Source organism: Sminthopsis crassicaudata, chromosome 1, assembly GCF_048593235.1.
Source record: "Sminthopsis crassicaudata isolate SCR6 chromosome 1, ASM4859323v1, whole genome shotgun sequence".
Classification (NCBI taxonomy): domain Eukaryota; kingdom Metazoa; phylum Chordata; class Mammalia; order Dasyuromorphia; family Dasyuridae; genus Sminthopsis; species Sminthopsis crassicaudata.
In genome coordinates this window covers 66088134-66109632 of record NC_133617.1, presented here as the reverse complement: position 1 = coordinate 66109632, position 21499 = coordinate 66088134, and the positions used below count along the sequence as shown (strand labels likewise).

Below are 21499 nucleotides of genomic sequence, written 5' to 3'. Positions count from 1 at the left end.
AGTATTTTAATAGGAAAAAAAAAACTTTTTTGCTCTCACTAAAATAAGTAACATTTTTAATGAGAGCAATGTGACTGAAAACTTTCAATATAAAATCCCTGTGTGTATCCTGAAAGGACAGACCTATATGTAATAAATGACAGTCATAATTAATTTTATCAACATAACTATTCAAGCAGGTAAGTTATTTTCTTTTTAGATACTTTATTGAAAATGCATAGTGGGATCACAGATTTAGAAAGGACTTTATAAATTATCTAGTCCATACCAAAAATGTATTAGACAGATTTCAGAACCAGGAGTAATCTCACTTTATCTCCACTACGGCGATCTATCAAAAAATACATTAAATTAATATAACTTTCTGGAAAGAAAGTTACCCACAATGAAAAAAAAAAATTTGTCTTATTTCAACCCAGCAGAAAGTTTTCCATGTAAACGTATTTTTCCTTTATTATTTTATGCGATATCATCATACAGCATCATACCTTAACTTCTCATTATTCTTTGAACACTTTAGTTGTATCCTTTTCTATGTGAGTAAGAAGAGCAAAAAGACCAACTTGTCTAGACTAAAGTGCAGCATGGAGAGTGATGGCTGGAAGGTAGGTTGTAAAGGGCTTTAAATGTCAGAGGAATTTTTATTTGATCTTAAGAGTCAAAAGGAAGCCGCTGGTGTTTATTAACTAAAGGGGAGTGATACCAAATATGAGCTTGAAAATCATTTTGGCAGATATGCTGAGGATAAATAAGAGAGGGATGAGTCTTGAAGCAGGAATACTAATTAAGAGCCTATTATAATAGTCTGATTGAGAGGTAATAAGGGTCTGAATGAGGTGTAGTAATGACTATGTAATGAAATGGATGAATGTGAGAGATATGGTGGAGAAGAATGAAAGATTTTGCCAAATACCTAGTTAGGCTAGATTTAAGAATGACAAGTCAAAGATCTTTGTTCTATGTTGAGAGATTGGTGGTGCTCGCAGCAGAAACAGAGGAGTTCCTAAGAAAGAGTTTCTTGGGGGGACAAGGGAGGTGAAAATATAATGAAATCTATGAAGTAGCCTGCAGCATCTCCACTCCTGGGCAAATCATTCCTTCCTATCCAAAATGAAAAGGGACTTCTTTAACTCATCAGTAATTGTTCCCAAGTTCAGAACCCACCATCAGAGAGGGACTTGCACCCACTATGAGAATATCTACAGTAGAAGGGTCAAACTCTAACTCCAAAGTGTGGCAAAAGCAGATTAAAATGTAATTGGTATGCATGTAACAAAAACAGCACATAACATAGATAATAATAATCTGTGATTATCACCATTACTATTCAATATTGTATTAGAAACGCTAGCCTGGGCAATAACAGTCGAGAAAGAGATTAAAGGAATTAGAGTAGGTAATGAGGAAACCAAACTATCATTCTTTGCAGATGATATGATGGTATACTTAGAGAACCCCAGAGATTCTACTAAAAAGCTATTAGAAATAATCCAAAACTTTAGCAAAGTTGCAGGATACAAAATAAATCCACATAAATCCTCAGCATTTTTATACATTACCAACACAATCCAACAGCAAGAGATACAAAGAGAAATTCCATTCAAAATAACTGTTGATAGTATAAAATATTTGTGAATCTATCTACCAAAGGAAAGTCAGGAATTATATGAGCAAAATTACAAAGCACTTGCCACAAAAATAAAGTCAGATTTAAATAACTGGAAAGACATTAAGTGCTCTTGGATAGCCCTGGTGAATATAATAAAGATGACAATACTCTGTAAACTAATCTATTTGTTTAGTGCTATACCAATCAGACTCCCAAGAAACTATTTTAGTGACCTAGAAAAAATAACAACAAAATTCATATGGAAGAACAAAAGGTTGAGAATTTCAAGGGAATTAATGAAAAAAAAAAAAAAATTGAATGAAGGTGGCCTAGCTGTACCTGATCTAGAACTATATTATAAAGCTGCAGTCACCAAAACCATACCATTTGGCTAAGTAATAGACTAGTTCAGTGGAACAGGTTAGGTTCACAAGGCAAAATAGTGAATAACTATAACAATCCAGTGTTTAACAAACCCAAAGATCCCAATTTTTGGGATAAGAATTCATTATTTGACAAAAACTGCTGGGAAAACTGAAAATATACTAGGTATGGCAGAAATTAGGCATGGACCCATACTTAACACCACATACCAAGATAAGATCAAAATGGGTCCATGATTTAAGCATAAAGAACGAGATCATAAATAAATTAGAGGAATATAGGATAGTTTACCTCTCAGACTTGTGGAAGAGGAAGGAATTTGTGACCAAAGGAGAACTAGAGATCATTACTGATGACAAAATAGAAAATTTTTATTACATCAAATTAAAAAGCTTTTGTACATACAAAACTAATGCAAACAAGATTAGAAGGGAAGTAACAAACTGGGAAAACATTTTTACAGTTAAAGGTTCTGATAAAGGTCTCATCTCCAAAATATACAGAGAATTGACTTTAATTTATAAGAAATCAAGCCATTCTCCAATTGATAAATGGTCAAAGGATATGAACAGACAATTTTCAGATGATGAAATTTCCACTCATATGAAAGAGTGTTCCAAATCACTATTGATCAGAGAAATGCAAATTGAGACAACTCTGAGATACCACTACACACCTGTCAGATTGGCTAAGATGACAGGAACAAATAACGATGAATGTTGGAGTGGCTGTGGGAAAACTGGGACACTGATGCATTGTTGGTGGAGTTCTGAAAGAATCCGGCCATTCTGGAGAGCAATCTGGAATTATGCCCCAAAAGTTATCAAACTATGCTTTTGATCCAGCAGTACTACTCCTGGGCTTATATCCCAAGGAAATACTAAAGAAAGGAAAGGGACCTGTATGTGTCAAAATGTTTGTGGCAGCCCTTTTCATAGTGGCTAGAAACTGGAAAATGAATGGATGCCCATCAATTGGAGAACGGTTGGGTAAATTATGGTATATGAATGTTATGGAATATTATTGCTCTGTAAGAAATGACCAACAGGAGGAATACAGAGAGGCTTGGAGAGACTTACATCAACTGATGCTGAGTGAAACGAGCAGAACCAGAAGATGACTATACACTTCAACAATGATACTGTATGAGGATGTATTCTGATGGAAGTGGATATCTTCAACATATAGAGAAGATCTAATTCAGTTCCAATTGATCAATGATGGACAGAATCAGCTACACCCAGAGAAGAAACACTGGGAAATGAGTGTAAACTGTTTGCATTTTTGTTTTTCGTCCCAGGTTATCTTTACCTTCTGAATCCAATTCTTCCTGTGCCACAAGAAATTTGGTTCTGCACACATATATTGGATCTAGGATATACTATAACATATTTAACATGTATGGGACTGCCTGCCATCTAGGGGAGCAGGTGGAGGGAAGGAGGGGAAAATTCGGAACAGAAGTGAGTGCAAGGGATAATGTTGTAAAAAATTACCCATGCAATGTACTGTTAAAAAAAAAAATTATAATTATAAAATTAATTTTTAAAAATGTTTAAGCAACAGATAGCTTGTGAAATAAATTGAACCGTACAGATTGAAAAAATAATAATAATAATCTGTGGTTAATATGAAGGCCACATGAAAGCAGCTAGATGGATCAGTGGATAAGAGTATGAATACAGTACTGGGCCTAATTTCAGGAGGATCCGAGTTCAAATCCAACCTAGATACTTAATAACTGTGCAACTCTTGGCAAGTCATTTAACTTCTGCCTTAAAATCCACTTGGAAAAGGAAAAAACTGCTCCAGTAACTTTGCCAAGGAAATTCCATGAAAAGTGTGGTCCATGGGTCACAGTCAGATAGAAATGAATGACTGAAGAATAACAAAAAGTCAATACGCTGCCCAGAGGGACCCTTTTCTATTTCAGTATACCACCACTGATCTGGCAGACATGGAATAGAGAGCCTAGAGTTGGAGGAAATTTTCACTAAAGGTAACTGCTGTGCAGCTACTTCTATATCCTACCTGTTATAACTATACTGAGAAGTTAAAGAAGGAAGTTGGAAACTTGCCTGACAGTGGAGAGTATTGGGAGATAAGGAGCATAGGCCAGATGCCCAACTTGTTGGGTATATGTGTTAAGAACAGGAAGAGTGGGATAACCCATCAATCTCATCCTCCTACAGGCTGATCACATGTTATTTGAGGCCAAGGCCTTAGCCTGCCAGAGTGCCAAGGACTCAATTTTGAAGAGCACTTATATAGAGAATCTCAGAACACGGAGATGAAGGCCACAATTGAAGAAAAGGAAAAACTGACTTAAAAGGTATTGTATGAAGTTTAGGGACACCAAGAAAGGCTTTTCAAAACTATGTTATAGAATCAATCAATAATCATTTTATCAAGTTCTTACAAAATATATATAAGGCACTTGGTTAAGTACTGGAGATATAAAAACAAAGATGAAATAGTACTTTGCCTCAAGAAACTTACATCCAAATGGGAGAAACTAAGTATACTACACTTAGAGTAGATTAACTAGTAACAGACCAAAGGAAGAAATTCTAACTCTTCACATCCCCTAATTTTATGACTGGTAGGATCTCCAGAGGCTAATTCTATCCAACATACCTAACAAATAGTCAACCAACATTTTTGCCTAAAAACCTCCAGTAGGGGGGAAACGGCATTTACGATTTCCTTGGAATCCATACTATTTCAGATAATCCCAAAAGTCATGAATTTTTGTCCACATCAAGTTTCAAAATGCCTCCCTCAAAGTTCTAGCTGCTGCTCCTAAGTCTAACTTGGGACCAAATAGGCTAAAGCTGATTCTCTTCCACATAATTGGCCCTTCAATTAGTTTTGCACCTATCATGACTCCTCTAAATCTTCTCTATATCCAAAGACTCATGTGCAATTTGATTAAATAAAACAAGTATTTATTAAGCACCTACTATGTGCCAGGCACTAGGGATACAAAGATAAAAATTAATCCCTGCACTAATACAGGAGGAACTCTAGTTACTAGAGGAAAGGTTTCTCTATGGATGTGATACCAAAAAATGCCTTGAAACAAGTTAGGGATCCTAAGGTGTAGAAGCCAAAGAGGAATAGTATTTTTAAGCATGAGACTGCCTAAGCAAAGCTATGGAGGTAGGATATAGAATGTCAGAGATGAAAAACTGAATCAATCTGATAACAAAAGGGGAAAGGTCAGGGGGAAAATCATTTGGAAACATCACCACAGAATCAGACTACAAAGAGCATTTGTTTGTATTTTGCTCTAGGTTCAAAAAACAACTAAAGCTTCTTCAACAGAGAAATGGTCTGTCAAGACCTAGTCTTAAGAGTATCAGTATCAGAACTTTCGAGGCAAATTAACTAGGCTATTCTAGCTGCCTTGTGATCTTGAAGCACTTCACCAATCTTATTCATTTTCCAGTTTGTCAGAATCTTTGCAAAAAAAGACAATATTATAGGTATTATAGGTATGATCTGACCAAGGGAAACAATAGCACTATCATCTCTTAAATCTTGAACCTTGTTACTCTTTTGATGAACAAAGAGTCAGTTAATTTTCTTTGGGTTGACATATCACAATGACGAATTCAACCTGTCCCCTCAAATTCCCCACACCTTTTTCAAATGAACTGCTATCTGGTCACATCTCTCCTTTGCATATCCATGAAAATGATTTTCTTGAACCCAAAAGCAAAACTACATTTGATTCCTATTAAATTTCATTATTATTAGATATGGCCTAACTTCCTAGCTTGCTGGACTTTTGTGGATCCCAATTCTTTCAATTACCATGTTACCTATTTCCTCCTCACTTGGTATCATCTGTACATTTTTACGCATACCATCCAAGTCCAAGAGTAAATCAGATCTAAGACCCTTCAGATGAGAGGTCCTCAACTTAAGGTCCAGTGAATAGATTTCAAGTCTGGGAACTTGGATGGAAAAGAAATTCCATTCTTATTTTCACTAACCTTTGATTTCTTTTTGTTCTCCTGACATGGCACAGGTATACTGTCTAGGTTTCACAGGCATATATATATATATACACACACACACACACACACACATACAACATATATATATATATGTATGTATATATACACACACATATATAAAAATATCAATGAGGTCAGCACAATGGCTCTGTAGACCTTGAGGTTGGTATTAACCTCTCCTCTCCCACACTTTCCCTTAGAGTCTTCCAAATACTACACTAAGCTTTGGCTGTGTGTGAGTCAATCTCATTAGCAACATGGACATCCATGTAAAGTATGCTGTTAAGGTAAAGCGAACTTATCCACAGCATTCAAAAGTTCACCCATTTGCTGTAACTAATGGTTCCACATATGGTGTGGTGCTGGCTGATGGAGTACCTACCTGTTTTCTTAATGGTGTTAGGCCAAAATTAGCACAAGCAGCAGAGAATTGATCCATACTTTTTTCATCTTATGTATTTATTTTATGCACTGGAAAACTTTACTCTAAGAAAGGGTCCACAGGATTCACTGGACTGGCAAAAGGTTCTATGATACAAAAAACATTAGAAACTCCTGCTTTAGATAATTTTTATTCTCTTACCAAAAGAGAATGATCTTCAATAATCAACAAAAATGGTTAATAGAGAACTGAAGCCTATGATAAACAAGCAGAATGGGAGTACCCATTCAACAATGAAATTAAATCCTAGAATAAGGAAAGGACTTGAGGATGATCATAAGTTAAGTTTCTGTTGATGACCTTTGAAAAATAACAAGAGAAATACTAAGGACTGGATGTGGATGTTGTAATGATTTTTTTTTTAAATTCATTTTTCCAAATTATCCCCTCCCTCCCTCCACTCCCTCCCCCCGATGACAGGTAATCCCATACATTTTACATGTGTTACAATATAACCTAGATACAATATATGTGCGTAAATACCATTTTCTTGTTGCACATTAATTATTAGCTTCCGAAGGTATAAGTAACCTGGGTAGATAGACAGTAGTGCTAACAATTTACATTCGCTTCCCAGTGTTCCTTCTCTGGGTATAGTTATTTCTGTCCATCATGTAATGATTTTTTTTAATTTTTACTCTTCTTTTTATTTTGTTTTTCCAAATACATGTAAAGACAGTTCTAAAAATTCACTTTTGCAAAACTTTGTGCTCAAAATTTCTCTCTCCCTCTTTTACCTCCCCCTCTCCCTCTTTTTTCCATATAGCAAGCAATATGATGTAAATTAAATACGTGCAATTCTTTTAAACATGTTTCCATATTTATGTTGTGCAATAAAAATCAGACTAAAAGGGGAAAAATCATGAGAAACAAACAAAAAAAAGTGAAAATACTATGCTTCATTCCATATCCTGTCTTCTGTAGTTCTCTCTCTCAGCATGCAGAAGTCATTTCCCACCCCAAATATATTGGAACTGCCTTGAATCACCTCATTGTTGATAAGTTCACCACAGTTGATCATCACAATTCTTATTGTTATTGTGTACAACATTCTTATTTCTGCTCACTACACTTACCATCAGTGCATGTTGTCTTTCCAAACTTTTTTGAAATCAGCCTGCTCATCATTTCTTAAAGCACAATAATATTCCATTACATTCATAAACCATAACTTATTCAGCCATTCCCTAACAGATGGGCATTCACTCAATTTTCAGTTCCTTGCCAGTACAAAAAAGACTGCTACAAACATTTTTGCACATATGGATCCTTTTCCTTCTTTTATGATCTCTATGGAATACAGACCTATTAGTGACACTGCTGGACCAAAGATTATGTTGTAATGATTTTTTAAAGGAGAATAAAATTAGAGGTACAATCTTCAAATTACAGGACAATGAATTTGTCTTTTGAGTCTCTGACAAAATTTTATGCTTAGCTTGTGAACACTTACAAGGAAGCACTGATTACTAAGATCCAATAAGAACTCATTAAAGAGCAGAACATGCCAATTTAACTTTATTTCCATTTATCAAAGGATTTCTAGATTATAGACAGATCAGGAGAATGGAACTAATATAACAAATTTCATCAAAATATTTATAATCATGGGATTCCAACTTAGAAATCATCTAAGGCAAACAGCTGACAGAAAAGTAGAGAGAAATATAGCAAGCTCTGCCCCTCCCCCTGCCACAAAAAAAAAAAAAAAAAAGCTAAACTAAAAACAGGTCTAAAAAATACACCAGACTGAATCCTGATGAGAAAATTCAAGAAAAGCTCAGAGTCATTTTCCAGCCCAGGTCAGCACAGGGCGACAGACCCAAAGGTCTATGGACTTTGGGGACAGAGGGTGGCTAGGAGTTCCCACAAAAATTAAAAAAGAACAACCACAATCCAAAGTTAGAAGAGATCCCAGATCCAAACCAAGGCACTGAACCTTGGGGAGGGTGCAGAAATAGATGCCAATTGGCAGCTTTGTCAATCACTTCTTAGATCCAGGATGGACTGAGAAGCAATTGTGGTCCTTAGACTATGTATTGAATGTGGAGCATGTTTGGAAACAAGCAGTAGCTGTGTGGCTCAGACCCTCATGTGAGATCGCAATTCCAACTTCTAGTCCCACAGAAAAACATTCTATGTAACTGATTGATAGTGGCTGAGTCTACTAAAACTCCTAAGGTAACAAATTGACAGGTCTGTTGCTCTGACCCAAACCAGGTCAAGTATAGGCAGAAGTGAGAGAGGTAGGAATAGAGGGGTGGGGAAGAAGAGTAGGTATTTAGTTACCAGCTCCCCTTGGATCAGATCACTTTGGGAAAACTGCAGATTTCCCAATCTGAGCTGTCCTTGAAAACTTGGAATAACAGAAAAATTACTACCCCAAGAAAGCAGCAAGAAGATCAGCCCAGCTATTCCCTCTAGGAAAGAACAAGTAAGTCCTAACTCCTAAGTCCAATAACAGGGGGAAGAATGAGTAAACAAAATCAGAACACCCACTGTTGTGTTCTGTTTGGTTTTCTGGAGCAGCCTTCTTTTCAGCAGAGAAATCACCACAAAAATAGCCAGGTGATAAAGTCCAAAAGTCTTTATTGTTTTCCTTCAGTCTGTCTCCTTGTCTGGGGCCTGGGCTAGATTTCTTGAGGTCCTCCGGAATGTGTCTTGATTTCTGTGGGGGAGGCAAGAGACCACCACAATGGTCTCTGTCTTGAAGTTTGTCTCAATCCCAGGGCTTGTGCTCCAGCCTCCAGCTACCACAAAGGTGGGAGATGAAATGAATCTGTCTGACTGAGTTTGTCCCAGCTTATATGCAGTGTACTAAGTATAAACCAATCATAATATTGTTGTGGGTTGTGCTCCCTTTATGAAACTAGTCCTTTCAGATTGATTTATTCCTTTCTGATTCCCAGCCCCTCCTAGCTGATACATTATCAATTCAAGAAGCTAGGACTTTTGATTCACACAAATCCTCATCAAAAGCACCCTTTTGAATTTTAATAGGAAATCTGGGCCTGTCACAGTCCCCACCCAAAATTGGGACACCACCCACAGGCCCCTTTAGCTAAATTTCTCATTATAAAAGAGCCAAACTGGAGCTCTCTCTTTCCAAAGGTTTCTAACATGGCAGCCTTACACCTGGCTTGCCAGGGAGCTCTGTCCACTAGAATTCTATTTCCGGTGCCCTTTTATCTCTACCTTCACCTTTTACTAACTAGACTTTAACTTTACTTCCAAACCCCATAATAAACCTCCTTTATCAATCCAGGTTTTCGGGTCTGTAAATTCCTTTACAGGGGACTCTGCACCATCACTAGACCTCATTTAACTCTGTATTCTTGCGCCGAATCCAAAGGGGTATCAATTCCACTGACTTAACACCTTATAAGTATCCTTGTTACAAGTACAGAGTTCTGGCCCATAACACAGCACAATAGTGGAAATAGAAGTTACTGGTCACCTCCAGAAACTTCAAAATGAAAACTCCAGTAATATTCTGGCCAAAATCCAGAACTTTCAGGTCAAAGAAAAAATACTGCAAACAGCCAAAAAGAAAGAATTCAAGTACTGAAAAGCAACAGTTGGAGTCACATGAATTAGCAGCCTCCATTGTAAAAGTGCTGAGACTTCGAATAAAATATAATACTCAAATAGGCAAAAGATACAGGGTTACAATTAAGAACAATTTATCCAGCAACACAATGGATAAAAAACTATGTATGGGGAGAGAAGGGGGAAGATGAATTTCTATGAAGAACTTCCAAGTTGTCCTGATGAAAAGACCAGAGCTACAGAGAAATTGTCCTGATGAAAAGACCAGAGCTACAGAGAAATTATGAAGTGTCAACATAAGAAACAAAAGAAACATAAAGAAAAGGTGTTCTAAATCACTATTGATCAAAGAAATGTAAATTAAGATAACTGTGAGATACCACTGCACACCTCTCAGAAAAGATAACGATGAACGTTGGAAGGGATGGGAAAACTGGAACACTAATACATTGTTGGTGGAACTGTGAAGGGATCCAACAATTCTGGAGAGCAATCTGGAACTAAGTCCAAAGAGTTATCAAACTGTGCAAACCCTTTAACTCAGCAATGTTCCTACTGGATTTATATCCCAAAGAGATCTTAAAGGAGGGAAAGAGATCCACATGTGCAAAAATGTTTGTGGCAGCCCTCTTTGTAGTGGCAAGGAATTAGAAACTGCGTGGATGCCCATCATCTGAGGAATAGCTGAATAAAATTATATGAATGTTATGGAATATTATTGTTTCTGTAAGAAATAACCAGTAGGATGACTTAAGAGAGTCCTGGAGAGACTTACATAAACTGATGCTAAATGAAATGAACAGAACCAGGAGATCAGTATACACGGCAACATTATTATAGAAGACTATACAATGATCAATGTTAATGAATGTGGGTCTCTTCAACAATAAGATAATTCAGACCAGTTCCAATGATCTTGTGATGGAGAGCCACCTATACCCAGAGAGAGTACTGTGGGAACTGAGTGTGGTTCACAACATAGCATCCTCACTCTTTTTGTTGTTTGCTTTCATTTTATTTTCTTTCTAATCTTTTTTCCTGTTTGATTTGATTTTTCTTTTGCAGCAAAATAGTTGTATGAATATGTATGCATATATTTGATTTAACATATATTTCTACCATGTTTAACATATATTGGATTATTTACCATCTGGGGGAGATGGGAGAATGGGGGAGAAAATTGGAACACAAGGTTTTGCAAGGGTTAATGTTGAAAAATTACCCATGAATATGTTTTGAAAACAAAAAAAGTTTTAATTTAAAAAAAACATAAAAAGGTAAGCATAAACAAATTTCAAAAAGGTATGGGACTAAAATAAGGACAAACTGCTTACATTTTACAAGGGAAGATAATACAGGTGTTCCCTTCTTCCCAGTCCCCAATCTAATATTCAGGAATTACAGAAGTAGTTTAATTATATAGGAAGGTTTTGTTATGTCAATGATTTTTTTTTTTAATGGAAAGGGAGTGGAAAAATAGGGAAGAGAGGAAGGTTAAAGGAAATTAGCAATTGGCATGTACAAGTAGTAGTCTATACAAAGAAGGAGCTGAAGAAATGGCTGACAACCTGAACATCATTCTCAATGGAATTGGTCAATGGGAAGAAAATACACAAAAGTGGCTAAAGATATTCATTTTACTCAAAAGGAAAATAGATGGAAAAGGAAGAAAAGAATGGGGAAATTTGAGGAAAGATAGATTAAGGGAGGGGTTAATCATAAAATAAAACAAACTATAAGGATTTCCAGATATAGTTCTTTTTGTGGTGGTAAAGGATTGGAAACTGAAAGAGAACCTAACAGTTGGGGAATGATTTAACATATTTTGGAATGGGTATCTCTTTTAAGAGATAATGAAGGTTTGTGTTCAGAGAAATCTATAGAAGACTTGTAGGAAGTAAGCAGAACAATTTATCTAAATACAATATTGCAAAGGGAAAAAATCTCTGAAAGATTAAGAAATCCGGATCAGAATGATGATTAAGTATAATTCCAATGAAAAAAATTCCATATGATAGAGAAGTCTCAAAAGGTGAATATAAAACTTTTGGTCATTTGTTTTGCTCTAACTATTCATGTCTGTAAATGAGAATTTGTCTTCTTAGAGAATTGGGGAGAGAAGATGGGTTTTTACTGGTTAAAAAGATTACTTAAAAAGAAAATCATCACCTCTGACCTCATTTTACAAATGAATTGAAGTGTCACAAGGTCATAGTAATAACAACATTAATGTATCAATTTAAGATATCATATTATCACATTTGAATCTCAACAATTCAGGTAAGTTCTACTCATAATTATTCTCATTTAATATAAGGGACAAACTCAGTAAGGTTAAATGCCTATGTTATAAAACTAGGTGTCAAAAGGAGAATTTGAACTAGTGTTACTGAATCCAATAAATCTCCTACACTATGTTGTCCAAAAGGCCACAGAAGTACTAAGTAGCATTTGACAATGTCATTTGTAGCATGACTTGAGAATGTGATGCAAAGGCAAAACTGGAAGACAGTGCAACTTAAGTGGATGAATGACTAAACCACAAAGAGTAGGGGTTAATATGTCAATGTCAATCTAAATATCTTTGATGAATTTGCCCAAGGATCTGTCCTTTGTCCTAGTCTATTCAACATTTTTTTTAAATCAGTTATATGAGTAAAGAGACATTTTAAAGATTATTTTTCAAACTTTAAAGACATAGTTGAGATTGGTTTCTTGAGCTTGTAACTTCCAAAATGGCAAGTATTTCTTAATGAAATTGTTTTGAAGTTGGTAATCCTACATGATAGAGAATATATTCAATCACTTCAATACTACTAACATCAATAATATCAGCACATTTATATAACATTTTAAGATTTACAAATATCTTTACATACATCATTTTAATTGTTCCTCACAAGTATTCTGAATTATGCACAACTGATCTCATCCTGAGTGACAAAAATAAGGAACCAAAAAGATTGAAATGGATTGAACAATTTACCAAATCCAATGAGGTGAAACTATATTGAATGAGGATGAATTTAATTTCCCACATTTATATTTCATCTACTGAAGTTAAATCTACTGCATAAATTCAATTTTCTGGGGAAAGTCCAAGGTGTCCCACCCAAAGTTAACATGTCCTAAGATTAGGTTTATTCCCCCCCCTAAACCTGCTAAGAATTCTGTTTTTACTTTCTTCTCCTAATTACTCCTATTTATGAATAGTGTTTCATTCATTCAGATCTGTGGCACCTCCATTCTCCCTAATGTAACCTGGGGGTTGGTTATCTGATTTCACTCAAAAGATAAAGAGGAAGCTATAAGATTCTGTTCTTTCTCTTTCCAAAAGATGCCTTGTGTAAACTCTCTCCCTCTCTGTTCCCACAACCACCATTCTAATTTAGGCCATTATTATCCCCAACCTCAATGCAGACTACTAAAATTTGTATGAACCTACAGTCTCAAAGATTCTTTCTCCAATAAACATTTAAGTGCTTTCCTTATGTACCAGATACTGTGCTAAGTGGAGATAAAAAGAAAGGCAATAATAGTACCTGCCTTCGAGGAGTTCAAGTTAACATGGAACAATCTACAATAAACCACATACATACAAGACATATCCACAAAGAATAAATGGGAGTGTAATAATCCCAGATAGAATGAGGCATGACCTGGAAAAGTGTCTTGCATTAAGTAGGATGTGAACTGATCTGTAATGGAATAATCTTTCTTATGTACACCACCTAGTCTGGCCATCTATTCTGAGCATGGTACTCAAAAATCTTCAATGGCTTTCTAGATTACGGAATCTAGAAAGGGACAAAAAGGAGAAACCTATTTTTTTCTAAGATCCTTTTCAATTTGAAACCTATGAATCTGTGACTCCATTGACTATAATGAAGTCCAACTTGTTTTTTCTGACTTTTTAAATTTTTAGTGACCAAACTACTGTTTTTCAGTCTTATGCACAAGTATAATATACTCCATTCAAACTGGACAGTGCTTTGCCCTTCAAGTACACTGCAGTCTCACATTCCATGTCTTTACTCAGATTTTTTTTTTTTATTAATAGTTTTTATTTACCCTCAGATTTATTTTTTATGTTTGGAATGTTGACTTTCCCCATCTTCACTTGTTGAAATGTCATCCATACTTTTAAATCCAAATGAAACAAAAACTTCCTTCAAGAAGCTTTCTCTGATCCCCTAGCTAGATAATGGCATTCCTTGAGACCTTCCTTATTCCATATTCTGTTTTGTAACTCTGAAACTTTATTCTGTATTAGAGCTACCTGTATTGCTACCTTTAAGCACTTAACACTTAAAAGATTGACAGACTGTAAATTATTGAAGGCTTTATATAAATTTTGGACCTTCCCCCAATATCTTACAAAGTGTTTTATATGTACATAATAGGAATACTTAATAAAACTTAATAAAATTTAATAAAATCATATTTGCTCATCTCAAGTACAAATGTGTGTTTAGACCACAATCCTTAGGTAAAAGGTTCAAAGGCTTTAGGTGAAAAATCACCATATGTAAAATGAGATGACAGACCCCAAAAGAAAAGATAAAACAATCTTAGGACACATTAATAGTTGTTTGACTTTGCTTAAGTCACTTAACCCCTGCGTATTTTAGTGTCTTTCTGATCCATAGAATGAAGAGGATGGACGAAATAGCTTCTAAGATTCCTTTCAGTTCTAAATCAGTAATCTTATAATCCTAGTTTCCAGAATGGGTTAAGTCTTACTGTCCTCTACTTTAATAACATCATATCGGTCCAAAGTGAATTAACCACCATTAGAAAGCACTTGAAATCATTCCACAGAAAGAACCAGAGATGTGTAGCTGTGGGGGAGTTGGAAGGGAGGGGAAAAAGAGAAGGAGATGTCAGGAAAAGACATAAATAAATGGTTGTAATTAGCAGTAACAGAATTAGAAGCTGCAAATGAAGACTGGAAGATCACTTGTTAGAGATGTGGTAAAGAGAGGATTCCAGGAAAAATTAAACCAGATGACTTCTTAGATCCCTTCTAAGGATAAAATTCTGTGATTCTCAAGATAATGCCACAAAAACAACGATAATACTGCAAGGAAGAAGCCATTGAAGTTGATGACAAATTAGATCAAAGGTTTCTTAAACTTTTTTGGGAGGTGCATTAAAAACCACTGGGGAATCTCATGAAGCCTATGGACCCCTTCTCAGATACTTTTAAATGCATAAAATAAAATACATAGAATTACCAAGGAAGTTAGTTATATTGAAACAAAAATGTAATTTCCCCCCATCCAAGTTCAAAGACCCCCTTGATTAAGGGGGGGTCCAGGGACCCCAGGCTAGCCAAAGAACACTTTTACCTAGACATATCATTAGAAACAGTAAAGGGGATATAGGTAAAGACCAGATGAAGAGATAAGAGGGAAATGTTGTTGATGATGTATCAAATGTGCAGATTTGGAGGGGGAGGGCAGAATAGTCAAAAGGAACTGTTCCATTAGGCAAGTGGAAAAATAGGATACAAGGACAACAAGCTCTTGAAAGAGACAGGGGGCCACTAAACTACATAAGGATCTGTGCAAGTTAAATACTGACAGTTTAAAAATGTAATTTTATCTTTGTCAAATATTTCTCAATTACATTTTAATCTGATTCTAAATGTTGTGAGCTAGGTGTACAACTATAGTACAGTTGGGAGTAAATCAACAGAAATGATAGTGGAAGCCAAGAGTTCATAGGTGCCCCAATGAAGAATATGAAGAGGTGTAACAAGTACCCCGAGCTTTAGAGACCATCCAAAGAATTGGGTGTAAATAGGGAAAGGAGAAAGAAAATAAAATGATGTGTCAGAAGAGAACCATGGAAAATAAGTATTAAAGAAACCATGGAAATTAGGGTCATGGAGTAGGGAAATCAAAAGCATTAAATCAAGAAGAGAGTTAAAGACTAAGGGTCCTAAATTGTTACTTTTGTTACTGAAAACAAATAGCTCTAAAGAAAAGAACTAAAGCTGTTTAATGGGCAAGTAATTCATTAAGGGGCATTTCTTTTGTCCATTTACCCAAGACCTTTTGGCTTATTCATCACCTGAACCTATAAAATAGGCAGTGTCATCTATTTGGCTATCTGGAAGCAGCTCTATTATAGGGTGTAGTAGGCAGAGAGGAGAGGTAGAGAGGTACAAAATCAAGTTTGCAAATACTTATAAACACTGAAGTATTGAATTATATAACTGTTTTAAAATGGTTCTACCGATTTCAGTCACTCCTTAAAACAGTGAGCAGAGATGAGAAACCAAATAGTGAATATATATATATATAGTCTGTATCTGACAATACATTTTCATTTTTAAAAAGGACAACTTTTCTATTAGGTATTATCAGTAAGGATAAAAACTCAAAAGAGTTAAAATGCAGCCATAGATAGAGCAGGACAGTCCTAAGCAGTCCTACAACTAGACCAGGACAGCTATTTGCTGCTTTGACTCTAGAAACAGACCATAACTTCACTAAAGTGGCACTTCCTCAAACTCGGTGGGACAAGTTTAAGATACCAGATTTGCTCAAGGACAAAAAGCCAAAATATAAAAGAAATGGACCTTACACTATTGTGGGGGGAAAAGTGGGTTTGGATTCTGATAGATTTAAATGTAGTCAGGTAAGCTAAATTCCTATTTCCTAATGGTACAAAAAAGAAAGATCCTCTAATCCTATATAACTGGAAAACAAAAGATTTCTTAAACTTGGGTTCATAAACTTGTTCTTAAAACTATTTTAGTAACTATTTCAATGTAATTGGTTTCCTTTATTTAGGATATATTTTATTTTATGCAGTAAAAAACATTATCCTACAAAGGGAGTAGTTTCCCCAGATTTCCAAGGAGGCACAAAAAAGGTGAATAACTCTTAAATTTTATGGAAGTCTCTGCAGCCATTCCTTTTATTCTATGTTTTTTCTTTCAAACTAATTTGGTGATTTTTTTTTTTAATTCTACCTTGACAAATATTCAATTGTTTGAAGTAAGATTGCTCTTCTGGATGATTTTATTTTTTAGAAATGTAGCTTTTACTAAATTTCTACTTTCACTGTGACATGGAGGTGACCCTGGGTATTTAGAACACAGATCTGATAGATCCCACACTAAGACAAAAAGACTTTTACAACGTTACACGCTATGAGGATAAGGTAAGTTCGAAACAATAATCACAAAAAATCATCATAATTTAATAAATTTTTCAGTCTCAGTAATTCACTAAAGTATAATCCAAGGAATAGTAAAGCTATGATTTTTTTCTCTTGAAATCAAAAAACATTGCTTCTCAGTTTATCTGATAAATGGGAATAATGAAATAAGGTAATATCCTTTAAAGAGATTTGCTACATAAATATGGAAACAAACAGGATCAGATGAGCAGTAAGCAATAAAATCCAGGAACCTGGGGCTCCAGTTTGGATGCTTTTCTCATTATACTCTTCTGTCTCTTTAAATGCATAAGCAGCATTTCTACCTAGTATAATCATTATTTTACGAAAAAAATTAACCTGACAAGGTAATTTTACCATATCAATGCACATTTAATGGAGTTTTAAAGTAATTTTTCTAGTTTGCATCCATCGCCTTACTAGGTTGTCAGGATGCCCTAGCTCAGTTCCAATAAACAAAAATAAAAAACGTGGAAGAAAAATTCATGTGCCTCGTGTAATCTCATAGTAGGGCTCTATGGATTGTCCGAAAAACAACTCAAATCAATTATCACGAATACAGAGGATTGACAACTTCCTAATCTCAAGAAGACAACCAGTATGCAGTGATTCCAAACCAAACAACCATTTTTAAATAACCAGCCCAGTTCTCCTACTTAGGCTCATTGGCTAACCTTTTCGGTCTATCCCATTGGGAGCTGTGTTTGCTGGTCCCAGAGACGAAAAGTCCGAAACTACTGCTTAAGATTACAACTATTATAAGAATGTATCAATTCCACAATCAGTTTCCTAGTCTGTCCACATTCGAAAAGTAATAGGACTGGATTTTGTGGCTTCGAAATCAGCCCTTCCCACCTCCACTTACAAGGACTCAACTTCTGTACCCCCAAGGATGGTTACAAACATTAGTGACGCCCCCTTCACGACCGCAGTTTTTGGGCCTGGCCTTACTTCTTCAAATGTAGTAGGGCTTTAAAAAAAAAAATCATTAACACCTCATTTGCAAGGGTGTGTAGGGACCACCCACAATTGTCACCCGAGGAGTCTTTTGTGCCGGGCAGCTACCCTCTACCCAAACGCAGCATTTCCACCCACTCAAAACAAAAAACGGCCCCGAGCAAAAATCCGGCCAACGAAGCCCCAACTCCCATCTCCCGCACCCCTCCTTGGGCTCAGTGGAAAGAAAGAGAACGCACCGGCCACGCGCGACGCCCTCCCCCTCCCCGGACACCGCGGTCCCCATTGTGTCCCAGCCCCTCCTCCTCCTCCTCCTGCTCGGGCCGGGCCGGACCGGCGCAGGCCGGGTGACAGCCGGCGGGCGCCGCCGACCAGGCTCCCGAGCCTCCGAGCGGAGCGCGTTCCCCGCCTCCCCCGGGTGGAGCGGGCGACCTGCCCGGAAAGCAGCTCGCCCGGCGCGGCGTCGGGGCCGGGGGCTGCCGCGGAGCCTGGGGGCGGCTGGGGAGCCTGCCAAGCACTATTTCCCGGCTCTGGGAAGACAGGGGTTGGGGATCGGGAGGAGAGAGGGGGAGGGGGGAGGGGGAGGGGGCCCCCCACCGGCCGGGGCAGTTAACGCATCTAACCGCCCCTCGCCAGCCCCGCCGGGTCGGGGCCTGAACAGGGGACACCGCCCCCGCCCCCGCCCCCACATCCCCGCCCCGGCCCCGGCCCCGGCCCAGGCGCTGGGACCCGAACGGCCAGGCGGGGCGCTGGAGACAATGAGCGGGGGAGGGCGGCGGCGGAGGAGCCGCTATGGAGGAGGGGAGAGGAGCCAGGCCGGGCCCGGGACGCACCGGGGCGGCGGAGCTCGCTCCCCAGCCCCAGCCCCGGCAGGGCGCAGGCCCGCGACCGGCCGCGCTCTCTCTGTCTCCGCCGGGCTCGTCATCGAGCTCGCCCTTTCTAGACCGGCTCGGCTCGGCCCCGCACACCCACCGCTTCCCGGGGGGTGTGAGGGGGCGGCCTCGGCCCAGAGTGAACGGGGCGGGGGATGGGGGGGGAAGAGACTGCTCCAGCTTGGGCCTCCCTCCGCCGAGGCAAAGCACCCTCGGGCCTTACCCGATGGTTGCTGCCCGGCGCGTCAGCTTCGTCAGTCCGTCGCGGGGTGGCTGGGCCAGCCGCCTCTGGCTCCTTAGCTCCGGCCGGGCCCCTTCACTCGCTAGCTCGGCCAGCACTCGACCCCACCGCAGCAGAAGCTCTATCCGCGATGGGCCCGCACCGCCCCGGCCGCCATTGGCCCCAGCACCCACACCCGCCCGCCCATTGGCCACGGCTGACAGCTCCGCCCCTCCCCCTCCGCTCCGCCGATCAACAAGGCAAGGCCCTGCCCCTTGGCCAGCGAAGAGGTGGGCTAGGAGGGATTTCGGGCACGGATTGGCCGGGCCTCCAGGGAGGCCGCACCTCCTCATTGGACTAGCTCGCAGGACTGCCGACCCTCCCACGTGCCTGCTGCCCGGCCACACTCCCATTGGACCTGACGAACACCATTCAGCCACTCTCGACCAACCCAATGGCTAAACAGCCCCGGATTGACAACGGTGCCTTAAGGCCCGCCTACCGGCTGCACTAAATTGAATCACTATTGGCTGCAAGGCAAGCCGGAGGCGCAAAGAATGGATGTGGCAGATGTCACTCAAGCCCCTCTCGGTAAGCCCCCGCCCTGGCAATCAGGCTGGGAAATGAGTACGTGATGCCCAGCACAACAGCAGGCTGGGCTTGGTGAGAAGGCAGCTTCCCATAATGTTGGAGACCTTCACTTTGCAATGTAGAGGCCTTAGCACCTGAGATGGAAAGGAGGAAATAAAAGGGAAGACTGACCTCTTGAACACATGAAAAATACGGGTGGCCGCGCGCTCTCCCGATGGGGCGGGAATTCAGGCCCAGGTCATAAAGAGAAAACTGAGACCCCGAGATTATGACTTTTCCCAAGGTCATACAAGTATTAAGTGGCAGGAATGAAGTCAGGCAGCCCTCAGTCTGCCAAGACCACCGCTCCAAAGGCTACTTCTGAATTGTGTTTGCCGCCTCCTCCCTCCACTCCTCCCCAGCGGAGGAGCTCGCCTCTAACCAGAAAAAAAACGGAGCCTCTGAGAGCCTCCTCCTCCCACTCGTCTCCACACACGTGTACCTCATCTATGACATTCTCCGGGCCCAGGCCGGCTCGTTGTCCCTCCAAAGCTCCTCTGCAGGAGTCTTCCCCACACAGACACACCTCCAAACCGGGTGCCCAAAAGCAATACATTTCCCTAGGTCCCTTAGGGATCCCCTCTTGTCTTTGATCTAAATCTCTTCACCTCCTGCTTTCTTGTAAGCCAAATTCCTAGATAGTGATCAATCGCAATCTTCGCTGCCTTCACCTTCTCTCGTTCCTCAGTCTGAGGCGGCCAGGTGGCACAAGGCTTAGAGTCTGCAAAGCGGGAGTTCAAATCCAGCCTCTGCATTAGCCAGAGGTCCTCATCACCAAGGTTGTCTGCCTCAACCTCCCAAATTCATCCTAAACTAAACTAAAGCTGCAGCCTCCAAAGTCACTTAATTTGTTGATTCATAGTTTTGAAATATCAATATTAGATACTGTTTAGCACCCTCTCTCCTCTGGGTTTGCTTTGACATCATTATTAGTTTTCACCTGTCTGCCCATTTCTCCATTAGCTCCCTATCACACCTCCCTAACTTGAATACTGTCCTGACTTATCTTACTTAGGTCCAAGTGCATTTATTTGCTCCTCCCTGTGATGGATTTAACACACACCGTGTGATTCCTACATCTGTATGTCCAACCTCAGTTTCCTCCTCTGAAACTGATCACCATACTGGATCATCAGTTTCAGACCGGATATATCAAATTCAATAAGTCTTAACACTAAACTCCTTTCCCAAACTCCAACCCTCCTCCTCTCATCTTCATATCACAACTTCAATGGAAAGAACGCTTCCAGACTTCCCGGTTCATAAGCTCAGCAGCATCCTTAAATCCTCACTCTTTTCTCCGTACAAAACCGGATCAGTTGCCAATTCAGACATTTCTACCTTCATATTATCTCCTGAACTTCATTCTCTCACACAGCTAAAACCTTCATTCGGGCCCTCATCTCCTTAATGGCCTCCCCGTTTCTAGTCTCTCCAATCTATCCCATACAAAGAAGTCAAAGTAGTTTTTTTTTTAAACATGACCTGCTACTTACTTGATCAACTCAAGACTTCCTATGGTTTCTCAGTAGGCCAGAGACTTAATCACTCCCCTATACAACTTTCAGGTCCCTGTCAATTAAAAGCCCTTACCAACTGTGCCTCAGTTTTTCTAGG

General features: G+C 39.1%; 1 protein-coding gene across 4 annotated transcripts in view; it reads right to left on the bottom strand.

Annotated features, from left to right (window-relative positions):
• The window catches only part of KDM4B (lysine demethylase 4B), a 273807-nt gene extending 254420 nt beyond the window's left edge, over window positions 1–19387 (bottom strand). For all 4 annotated transcript variants that reach the window (XM_074308507.1, XM_074308472.1, XM_074308482.1 and 1 more), the window contains exon 1: window positions 19256–19387. The gene's annotated coding sequence lies outside the window, so the exon portion shown is untranslated. The remainder of the gene's footprint in view (window positions 1–19255) is intronic.
• Between the last annotated feature and the right edge of the window lie 2112 nt (window positions 19388–21499).